This window comes from Aethalodelphis obliquidens, unplaced genomic scaffold (assembly GCF_003676395.1).
Source record: "Aethalodelphis obliquidens isolate GAN/ISIS:26980383/991018 unplaced genomic scaffold, ASM367639v1 scaffold8, whole genome shotgun sequence".
Classification (NCBI taxonomy): Eukaryota; Metazoa; Chordata; class Mammalia; order Artiodactyla; family Delphinidae; genus Aethalodelphis; species Aethalodelphis obliquidens.
The window spans coordinates 46,294,129-46,306,476 of record NW_020837952.1 but is presented as its reverse complement, the minus strand read 5'-3'; positions in this window follow the sequence as shown (position 1 = coordinate 46,306,476).

The following is a 12,348-nucleotide window of genomic DNA, read 5'->3' as shown; positions in this document are numbered from 1 at the left end:
GTTTTTAAAAAATATTTGCTGTGCCCAAGTCAAGAAGGTGTTTTTCTGCAGTTTCTCTTGAAATGCTTTATTGTTTTATTTTTCACAATTAAATCTGCAATCCATCTGGAATTTAATTTTATATACAGTGTAAGGTAGGAGTTAAGATATGTTTTTTTTCTATAGTGATATTCAATTGACAGAGTACTATTTATTGAAAAAAACAGTCATTCTCTCCCTACCTAGCTAATGTGCCATGATAACCTTTTCTTGGCTCTTCTTTGACTTTTACATTTCCATATAAATTTTAAGATAACTTGTTTTATTGTTTTGTTTGTTTTTGTTTCTTCTTTCTGGCTTTATTGAAGTATAGTTGAAAAATAAAAATTATATACATATATATTTATATATAAATTGTATATATATTTAGAGAATACAACATGATGGTTTAATGTATGCATGCATTGTGAAATGATGATCACAGTCAAGTTAATTAACACTTCCGTCACCTCATAGAGTTCACCATTTTGGGTGCGTGGCTGAGAACACTTATGATTTACTCTCTTAAGTTTCAAATATACAATACAGTATTATTAACTATAGCCACCATACTATACATTAGACCCCCAGAACTTATTCATCTTAAAACTTTGTACCCTTTGACCAACATCTCCCCATTTCCCCCATGCCCAGCCCCATACCCCCAGCCCCTGGCAACCACTGTTGTACTCTCTAGTTCTATGAGCTCAACTTATTTGGTTCCACATTTAAGTGAAATCATACATTATTTTTCTTTTCTTTCTTTCTTTTTTTTTTTTTTTTTTTTGCTCCCAACCAGCAACTGTTTATTAAGTATCTGCTCTGCACTCTGCTCTTAGAAATTTGCCATGGGCTGTAGAGGAAGACACAGACAGCAGCAGCCGCAGAAGGAGGAGGAGTAGTCGTGCAACATTTATAGAACTTTTATTATGTGCCAGGCATCATGTTAAGCACTTTTCCTTCTAACCTTACTTAGTGTTCTCCACAACCCTAAACAGATGATTTTTTCCCCTCCCTTTTTTTAACATACGAAGAAACTAAGACTTTAGAATAGTTAGAACAGTTAGAAAGCTTGTCCAGGCTTTCTACATAACATATGTAATTAGTGGCAAAGGTGGGATTTGAATATGGGTCTGATGCAAATCTATCCCCTTAATCATTACTCTGGACCATAGAATCTAAAACCCTCCTCACACTTACAATCTAATTGACCCATACATTATTTTTCTTCCTGTGTCTGGCTTATTTCACTTATCATAAGATCCTCTAGGTTCATCCATATTATCTCAAATGGCAGGATTTCCTCCTTTTTATGGCTGAATAATATTCTATTATATATACATATCTCACATTTTCTTTACCCTTTCATCTGTCAGTTGAATCTTAGTTTGTTTCTGTATCTTGGCTATTGTGAATAATGCAGCAATGAACATGGGGGTGCAGATATCTCTTCCAGGTACTGACTTCATTTTTTTGGATACGTACCCAGAGTGGGATTGCTGGATCATATGGTAGTTCAATTTTAATTTCTTGAACCTCCATACTTTTTCCATAATGGCTACAATATTTTTTATAATTATTTTTCCAACAGTGAACAAGGGTTGCCTTTTCTCCACATGCTTGCCAACTCTTATTATCTCTTGTGTTTCTGATAAAAGCTGTCCTAACAGGTATGAGGTGATATCTCATTGTGGTTTTGATTTGCATTTCCCTGATGATTAGTGATGTTGTGCACCGTTTCATATACCTGTTGGCCATTTGTATGTCTTCTTTGGAAAAGTGTCTGTACATGTCCTTTGCCCAGCTTTAAATTGGGTTATTTTTTTTTTTCCTATTGACTTATATGAGTTCCTTATATATTTTAGAATTAACCCCTTATTGTATGTATGTTTGCAAATATTTTTTCCCATTTTGTCAGTTTCTTTTGCATTTTTTTGATTATTTCCTTTCTAAAGGTATCCAAATTTTCTCTGTTTGTAGGTGACATGTTATTATATAAAACCCTATATTTAATAAGGTTTATAAAGCCCTAAAGATTCCACCAACAAACTGTTAGAAATAATAAGTGATTTCAGTGAAGTTGCAGGATACAAAATCAATATACAAAAATAAGTTGTGTTTTTATACACTAACAATGAGCTCTCTGAAAAAGAAATTAAGAAAAAATTTACAGTAGCATAAAAAAGAATAAAATAGTTGAGAATAAATTTAACCAAGGAGGTAAAATATCTGTACACTGGTATTGATGAAAGTTATTAAAGAAGACACAAATAAATGGAAATAAAGCTTGTTTTTATGGATTGGAAGAATTAATATTATTAAAATCTACATAATACTCAAAGTTATCTACAGATTCAGTACAGTCCCTATCAAAATTCCAGTGGCATTTTTCACAGAGATAGAAAAAATAATCCTAAGACTTGTATGAAACCACAAAAGACCCCAAATAGCCAAAGCAATCTTGAGAAAGAAGAAGAAAGCTGGAGACAGCACACGTCCTGACTTCAGACTATATTACAAAGCTATAGTGATCAAAAGAGTATGGTACTGGCATAAAAACAGACACATAGACCAATGGAACAGAATAGAGAGCCCAGAAATAAATGTACACAATATGCTGTTAACTAATCTTTGACAAGGTCACCAAGAATACACATGGGGAAAGGGTAGTCTCTTCAATAAATGGTGTCGGGAAAATGGGATATTCACATGCAAAATAATTAAACTAGATACTTATCTTACACCATTCACAAAAATTAACTCAAAATGTATTAAAGACTTAATTGTAAGATCTGAAACTGTAAAACTCCTAGAAAAAAACCATAGGGGAAAATCTCCTTGATAGTGGTCTGGGAATTGACTTTTTCGGATGTGACACCAAAAGCACAGGCAATGAAAGCAAAAATAAACAAATGGGTCTACAACTTGTCTCAGTCACCTCACGCTCTCTAACAGATTACCATAGATGGGATAGCTTAAACAACGGGAAATTATTTCTCACAGTTCTGGAGGCTGGGACAGCTAAGATCAAGGGGCCGCTGATCAGGTGTCTGATAAGGGCCTTCTTCCTCATTTGCAGGCAGCCTTCTCGTTGCATTCTCACATGGCAGAGAGAGAGAGAGGGAGAGAGGGAGAGAGACAGAAACAGAGCGAGAGAGATAGAAAGAGACAGAGAGAGAGAGACATCTTGTGTCTCTTCTTATAAGGGCACTAATCCCATTCATGAGGGCTCCATCCACATGACCTAAGGCCCTAAGTCCTAATACCTTTACAGCAGTGGGGATTAAGATTTCAACATATGAATTTTGGGGAACACAAACATTCAATCCATAGCACTGCTAGAATTTATATTGAGACTGCAGTAGGTATATAGATTAATTTATGGGGACCTGATATGTTCACAGTATTGGGCCAATTCATGAACATCGTATATCTCTACCTTTATTTAAATCTCTTTTCATTTCTCTCAGTAATATTGTCTTAGCTTTAGTATAAAAGTCTTACACATCTTTCATTATATTTTTTGTATGTATCTGATTATTTTGGTGCTATTGTAAATTATTTTAAATTTTATTTTCTACTTTTTGTTGCTTACTAGCCACAAAATATATTTTTTGTGTTGTATATTGACCTTCCTTCTATCCAGCAACCTTGCTACCTTTATTTGTCAATTCTAAAAGTTTGTAGATTCTTTTGGATATTCTAGGTCGACAGTCATGTAATTTGTCAACAATGCCAGTTTTATCCATTCCTTTTCAATCCTTATGCTTTTAACTTTTTTGTTTGTTTGTTTTGTTGCATTTGCTAGAACAGCCAGTATAGTGTTGAATAGAAATGGTGAAAGTGGGCATTCCTGATCTTAGGGGAAAGTTTTCAATATTTGTCATTGAGTATAATGGTTCCTGTGAATTTTTAAAATACATATTTGAGTTGGCTTTCTGTTGCTGCGTAACAAATTACCAAAATTCAGCAACTTAAAACAACACAGATTTATTATCTCACAGATTTGTAGATCAGAAGTATGGGCAGAGTTCAACTAGATCTCAATTCAGGGTCTCACAAGGCAGAAATCAAGGTGTTAGCTGGGGCTGAGTTTGTATCTGGAGATTTTCTGGAGTTTTGGGTCCTCTTCTAACATCATTTATTGGCCGAATTCAGTTCTTTGTGGTTGTAAGATGGAGGTCCCTTTTGTTTTCTGTATTTTCCCTGGCTGTCAGCTGGGGGGTTCTCTAAGTTCCTAGTGGCCACACTCGAGCCGTGGTTATTTGGCCTTTTCCATCTTCAAAGCTGGCAATGGAGATTCTCTGACTTCAGGGAGATGCCAGTCCCTTTTAATGGCTCACCAGACTAGGTCAGGCCCACTTGGATAATCTGCCTTTTGATTAACTCAACATCAACTGTAGGAGTGATAGCCCATCATATTTACAGGTTCTGCTCACAGTCAAGGAGAGGGAATTATACAGAGAATACACACCATTGGGCAGAAATCTTGGGAATCATCTTAGACTTCTGCCTACCACAATATTCCTTATAATTAATAAATCTATAATAGTTTGCCAAGAGTTATTTTCATGAATGGCTGTTAAATCTTATCAAATGTTTTTTCTGCATCTATTAAGGTGCTAATAATTTTTACTTCTTTTATGCATGAATTATATTGATTGGTATTTTCAAACTCACTTGATTATGATGCTGCTCTTAAAGCTAGTTAGATCCAATGTGCTAATGCCAGCTTGAACCTTATGAAAAGGCTAATATTTGACAATATTTGACCTAAAAATGACAAACGTATATGGCTCAACCTAATATTATTTATGTTTTATATCTTTTTAAATGAAGTCTATTAATCTGTAATTTTTCTTTCTTAAAATATTCTTGTCAGGCTATAGAATTGAGGTTACTCTGACCGCCTAAAGTGTTTGGAAGTATGCTGCCTTTTTCTATTCTCTGGAAGAGTTTGTGCAAGATTGGTATTATTTCATTCTTAAATGTCTGAATTAATTCATTGTCCACCGGTATTAACCACTTTGAAAGATACTCTCCCTTCAGATGATCTAACTGATACAGATGAAGTCTACATATACAGGTTAAGACTTCTAGGCTGTATCTATAATTTTCCAGAGCAAAATGGTGATGATGAAAAAAAATAATGGGTCAGTGCAGTAGAGAAAAATTCAAATATAATCAGGTACTGGTCCAACAATATTCTGACTATTCCAGTATTTTAGATTAGAAATAGGTGCTCTGATATTGGTGATCCCTCAGGAAATCTGCTGTGAAGAAACAAAAGTTATGAGTCACTTTGACTCCATCCTATCTCCCAGCTTCTTTGATTCATAGCAGGCACCAGCTGGGCTGCCTTGCCGATGTGTGTACTTGGGCAAGGCCAGTGGATCTGTCTTGCTGTGCCTCGGCTTCAAAAAAGGAATAATAAAATAATGTGCATCATAGAATTATGAGGATTCATTTAGATTATGGATTAACCTAAATTAGCACTATGGCTAGCCCGCAATAAACAGTCAATAAAAGCTAACTTTACATACGTTTATCTAGTCACTTTGTTTTAGAAGCACTTTGGTTTTTGGGAACATGTATTCTTAGCAGAAGTAACAAATTTGTGGGTGATATTTATGAGGTGTTATGGCAACTATGTCACTTTCTTGCATTTAACTGTGTCTTTATTTGCTCATTTGACTGTAAGATTCTTGAAGGAGGGGATATTTTCTCATTCATATTTATATATCCATCTGACATAGAACAGGTGTTCAATAATCTCTACTAAATGTTTAAATGAAAAAAAAACCAAAGTAGCAGTGACAGAAATTTATTAAATTATGACATTAAATTTTAGGAGTGTGTGGGCTTCCCTGGTGGCACAGTGGTTGAGAGTCCGCTTGCCGATGTAGGGGACACGGGTTCGTGCCCCGGTTCGGGAGGATCCCACATGCCGCGGAGTGGCTGGGCCCGTGAACCGTGGCTGCCGAGCCTGCGCGTCAGGAGCCTGTGCTCCGCAGCGTTAGAGGCCACAGCGGTGAGAGGCCCGCGTGCTGCAAAAAAAAAAAAAAAAAAAAAATTTTAGGAGTGTGTAATTCCTGAAAACCTTGGTTTAACAATTCATGCCCCAAGATTTCCTTTTATAAATTCCTTAGAATTGGGATAAATTGACATTTTTAATATAGGTGCAAAAAGAAGCCATTCTATAAGGAAAGCTACTTTATAAAAGTAGAGTAGTGAGCAATATTTTATTTATGAGAGACAACATATCCATACCCAGATTTATTCATTTCACCCTTAAAAATCCTTCTTCACTAAAGGACCCTGGACAACAAAAAGTAAATAAAAAATAAAATCTTAATTTCAAAATGTGATTGCTTCTTGGATATTTTCAGAAGGCAGAGGGACATACCTCTGTTTTATATACTAAAAAATATTCATGACTTATCTGAAATTCCAACTTAACTGGTTGTCCTGGATTTTTGTCTTCTACAGCAACTCTAAATACATCATTTTCGTGGTGGAATCTCTTGAGCCAATCTGTCATAGAGTGTGCTATGGGAGCACAGTTTAAGAATCACTGGTTTTTTGGTCCCAAATTAGAATGAAAATACTAATTGTTACTACTTACAGAGAACTAATTCTAAGCAAAGGTTTTCTTTTGAAAATCAGGAGGATGCAATTTAAGCCTAATCTTTGAACGTGGTTTTGCTTCAATTGGACCTCAAAATGGAATTTTGGAGACAAGTAAACTTTTGGGTAGCAAGCAGTTAGGTACTGGGGCTCCCTCACCCACTCTGAAGGAAACTTGCCTTTCAGGATAAATGAGAACAGAGGGTTATACACCAACTACTCTCAGTGCCCAGCTTTGCAGTCTTAATGTAAATCTCTATTAGGATATGCTATGGTATACAAATTCCTTCTTGAGCAATAATGGACCAATGAACAATAATTTTCTGGCTACAAAGACATCTTGGAAAGCTTGTTCTGAAGTTTCCCTAGCCCTGATTTTTAACCAAGTGCAAGATACAGCATGATTTTTTTTTTTAATAACACAACTTATCTGTGTTTAGTTTCCCCACATGGAAAGTAAAGCTATCAGTTACTCCCACGTCCGTAACAGAGATAATGATAGAAATACTGAAATAATATAAAACTAATAACAGTTTATTTCTTGGTTGTTCCAAGATATTTCATCTTATTAAAATGGACACTATTATTTATATCTGCTAACACAATCCCTGTAGCTAGAATGAGCCTCATTTAGCATCTTCTCAGTTCATGGTCCGTGGACCCAGAGAACAAGACGCAGGGCTAAAGGCAGAAGTAAAAAATGAACAAGGCATAGGGCTAAAGGATGGTGTAGGTCTAACCATCAAAAGAAAAGGAACCCTTTTTATTCACACTCTTCAAAAAGGCTCTAATATTTCAAACAAGGATGGTAAATTAAGAAATAATTTGGGGAACAAAAAGCACTGAACTGTAAATAAAGTGGAATTTGCAGAGAATTTCCAACTAGGTATTCTTGTTATTACAGTATGAGCCAAACAAGACCATAACAAATGAAGGTTATAAACTAGACCTTTTAGAACGTAATTAGAACTATGGGAGTGACTTCAAGTGAAACATATTTTGGTCCTAGTGTGGTAACTCTGAGGTCACACTCAAGAGCTTGACTCTTGATATAGGCATACGGTGATAATTACAGTTACAGCCTTTATTAATTAGGAAGACCCTTAAGTGCAAGAATCTAAAATAACCCAAAATACTTCAATAAAATTTGTTTTAAATAATCTAAAATAGTTGGACTTTTAGCAGACCCACACGTAAACTTAATCCTGCCCCTGCTATACCTCAGTGGGGATCGAATTCCACTAACCTACATTGTTTGCTTTTATTGAATGAAGCAAATTCATTTTTCAATCAGTCTGTTGTCACTCATTAATAAATACACAGAGAAAGATATGATTCTGCTATCCACACCAGTCGTCTTTAAGTTAAACGTCCCTCTTTCGTATGGCTAATTAAAACAGGGAGGGGATGCTACTGACATTTATTTCTGCCATTGTTCTCCCCCGACCCCCAACCCCTCGAGCTTTGTCCTATGGCTTTTACTTTGTGAAAAGTTAAACCACAAAGTCGGTCAGGCTATTTTGATTGCTGGTCCATGTGCCTTGTGTAAACAGATTTTCTCTGCAATGCTTTCCTCCATTTTGCTGGACATTTTGTTCTCTCTGGTAACGGCTGAACAAGGTTTTACAAAGCCAAGATAGAAAAGGGGGGCAGGGGCCTAAGCAAGATGAAATGTCCTGTACCAACACTCCAAGTGAACACCAGCTTTGCACATATGTGGCTCTGCAGAGTACACTCTGTGTAGTAGTTACTGCTGTGTAACGCAGAGAAGGAGGGAACCAGTGGCGAAATCCAGTGGGTTGCATTCAATTCCGAAACACAAAGACAACTGACAAGGAAAAAAGAGAGGGAGAGAAAGTTTCATTAGAGAGAACCTAAAAAAAAAAAAAAAAAAACCTCTGCATTGCCCCTGGGTCATAGCCATGGATTTCTATATAGAAAATGGCTCATTCATTGCAAAGACCCAAACTTTAATTTGGCATAATGCTAGTTCTTCATTTTACAAAGTGTCTTTCATCATATTGACCTGAAGGTTCTTATTAAGCATCTAAATTAGAAAATAATTGTTCAGAAAAATGAAAGCTAGACTCTGCCATAAGGGGAAAAGAAGCGGACCAAATTGTTTTTCTCCTTTGAAACTTCATTTTGACCACAGCACAGGGAAACACATTAATGCTTGCTTTTCTGCATCTTTTATGGGCCTCCTTAGAAACCACTAGTAAGGCTTAATTTATATAAAAAGTGTGCAAATTCATCCTGCGCTGCACTAGATGAGGGCATCTTTTGCATCCTTGGGGCCCTCTGAAGGATGCCCCATGAGAGCCGGGACGCTTTGCTTGCTACTTTATCTGTTGATCTATGGATATCACATCTACATGCCTGAATGGCATTGTGGCTGAAAAGGTCTGGGTGCTTTCTGTTTATCTGGCAAAATGAAAGAGCTTTCTACTCTCCTACCTGGGGTCAAATGAAGCACAGCTTCTCCCTGTAGCTCATGGGTCATGCAAACCACATTAGTAGACACTTTTTGGAAAAAATGCCTTAGCCTTATAATGTGAACAAAGACATAAGGAAGAACATTATGATCTCTCTCATAAACATTTAAGGATGTTTTCAAGATGTTGTCAACTTGTACAAAGAGGCATTTTTTTCCTTGAAAAGCACAATTTACACAAGGTACATTTCTGAAATAGTATCTGAGACATTGGTCCTGCCTCTGTATGCTCACTTATGTTGGTCTATACTTCCTTAACATAAAAAACCTTATAAGTAACTTTTATTATGTTTCAATTCCATATGCAGTACGCAAAGACAAAAAAAATCGGCAGAAAACACAAAGAAACACATAAAAATAATCCCACCACCCGAAATTACCATTATTAGTATTTTAATATATGACTTTCCAGACTTTTTTCTTTCTGTATATTCACATATAGTGACCCACACAAACTGCATTTACATCTTTTAAATCAAGAGGCCACCATACTTCACATACTCTTTTGTAACCTGTTTTCTTGTTCTCCAACCACATATCATAAATGTCTTAAAACGTTGACAATTCCATAACATCTTTTAATGACTGCAAACTATTTCATTATATAGTTTACCAGTTTTTTAATCAACCAATCTACCTTTTGTTGCATATTTTCTACTTTTGTACAATTATATACAATGTTGCAATAAATATATTTGTGCTTACACTATTTTTTCCTTTAAGATAAATTCTTAGAAATGGAATTCTTAGGTCAGAGGTTGTGGACATTTTAAATATATAATGCCAAATTGTCCTTCAGATGGGATGCACCAGTTTAATCTCCTACCAATAATGTATAAGAGTGCCTGATTCACTATACCCGTGGCACTGCTGGTTATTATTCTATTTTTATATTGGTCAATTTCATATACAAAAAAAATAACTTTAGCCCATCCTCTTCAAAACAACAGAGGTGATCCTGGACCGTAACATCTCTGTTAACGGCCATGATCACCTCCCTCTTTCCTCATAAGGCCTCTTTGAAATTGACAAAGATCCGTAACTTACTGAATTGGAACTAGAAAACTCAGACCTCTAAGAATTACCTTTTTAAAGTAAAAATAAAAATCATTTTAAATGTGTGAAAGATGATAACCATAATTAGAAATAACAGAGTTTAATTCTAACTTTTTGGGAATGTTTAGAGAAGTGCAGTGTGGAAGTGCCTCCTTTGGCTGTCTAATACTCAATACTAACCCTCATAGCATCCTGATTGATTTTCTGGATAATCCCCCATTGTGTGTGGGTCGTAGGAGGAGATACTACCCACTCCCACTACTGGACCTGAAGAGAACACAGCTGCGTGACCCGAGGAGCAGGTCATATCACCACCCTTGGCCAATCAGATATGCCTTTCTAGGATTTTGAATCTTGAGGAAAGGACACAGTATGGAGGTGTCAATCATACATCTTAAGCAGCAGAAGTGTACTTCTAACAGCTGTGCATCCAAGAGTCCCTATAGTTCTTGCTCATTCTAAGACTGTTCCTCCTAAGCAGTGTCCGTATCCTTCTAAAGTATTCCCTTCTGCTTAAGTTGTCCAAGTCCATTTCTGTTGCCTACAGCCAAGAACTCTGACTACTAGAAATGGAACGTGATTTATTTTAAGTTGTGGATGCTCAGTAATTTTCCTCCACACCTCAAAATTATATCACCCCCTGTAAAAGCTTCTTTTTAGCATCACAAGGAACGTATGTTAAAGCTCAACTCTGAAATGTAATACTGATACCTGTGGAAGACTTTCCTCATTGCCTTGTGTGACGAAAGCTGATACCAACATCTACTTTGCCTGGCCCATTGCAAAATCAAAAACTTGTACTCTCTACCTCTCTGGTATCTCATTTTTCATTAAGGGACTTACCTTATTTACTGCAAATATGAAAAATAGAAAAATACCATGGGACTTTCCTCAAGCTTGCTAAGGTGACTACAAAGAGACACAAATCTCTGGAGAGATAAAAGACTTGGTAATCAGAGCCAAGATTACCCACAAATGTACTCTTTTAGCTTTTTTTCTCTTCTTCTCTTCCTCTGGTTTTTTTTTTTCTATTAACAGGATGAAGCCAAAGTAACTTACTGGAAAGCACTCAAGCCAAGCTCCCAAAACACATGTGCTGTACTCTTTAGCCAGGAGTCCCCCAGCTAATATGTGTTGCCCAAGTTTATATATAATCTTTCTGCCCAGAAGATAATAATAATGATGAACATAACAGCAATTAAGTTACTAAGCAGTTATTAAGCACGTAACTGTGAAGCATTGTGGTGTATGCTATCTTCGTATTAGCTCATTTGATCTTCACAATAACCCTGTGATAATAATAATAATGATGATTAGTAGTAGTAATATTCTTATTATTATACTATTTTTATTCTCCCCATTTTACAGACAGGAAAGCTGAGACAAGGTATAAAACCTAGCTTAATATTACAAGTAGTAAATGGCAGTGCTGAGAGTCATACCTAGACAGTCTGACGCTTAACAAGTATTTGTTTTATTTGTGTCTCAGAGGCTGCGATTATGTCGAAATTACTCCAAACATTTCAGTCATTTCATCTGATGAATTCTTTTTTTTTTTTTTTGCGGTACGCGGGCCTCTCACTGTTGTGGCCTCTCCCATGGCGGAGCACAGGCTCCAGACGCGCAGGCTCAGCGGCCATGGCTCACGGGCCCAGCTGCTCCGCGGCATGTGGGATCCTCCCGGACCGGGGCATGAACCCGGGTCCCCTGCATCAGCAGACAGACTCTCAACCACTGCGCCACCAGGGAAGCCCCTGATGAATTATTTAAAGACCTTTTCTCCTATTAGAGAAAGACTCTACAGGCACCAATTGGAAATGCAAGCTTTTAGAGGTACTTGTTACAAAACCTGAGGTGAATTTTCACTCCTCTCAGATAAACTGGCTGGGGTTTTGTGCATCTGGGGTGTTATACGGACACAGTCGGCAACTGGGGGCAAGTTTCTTCCACTCCTCAGAGAGCAGTTTCCCCGGATTCTTGGTGTCAGAGGTGGTTCCTCACTGACTTAGGCCCAGGATGTGACCAAAGGCCTGGATGTGATGGAGGAAGGAATGACAGAGGCCGGGGATGCCACTGAACGTGACAGACAGAGAGCCCAGCCTCCTCCAGATCCTCTGCCTTATTTTGCTCTTATAAATTGCATCCACTTCTAC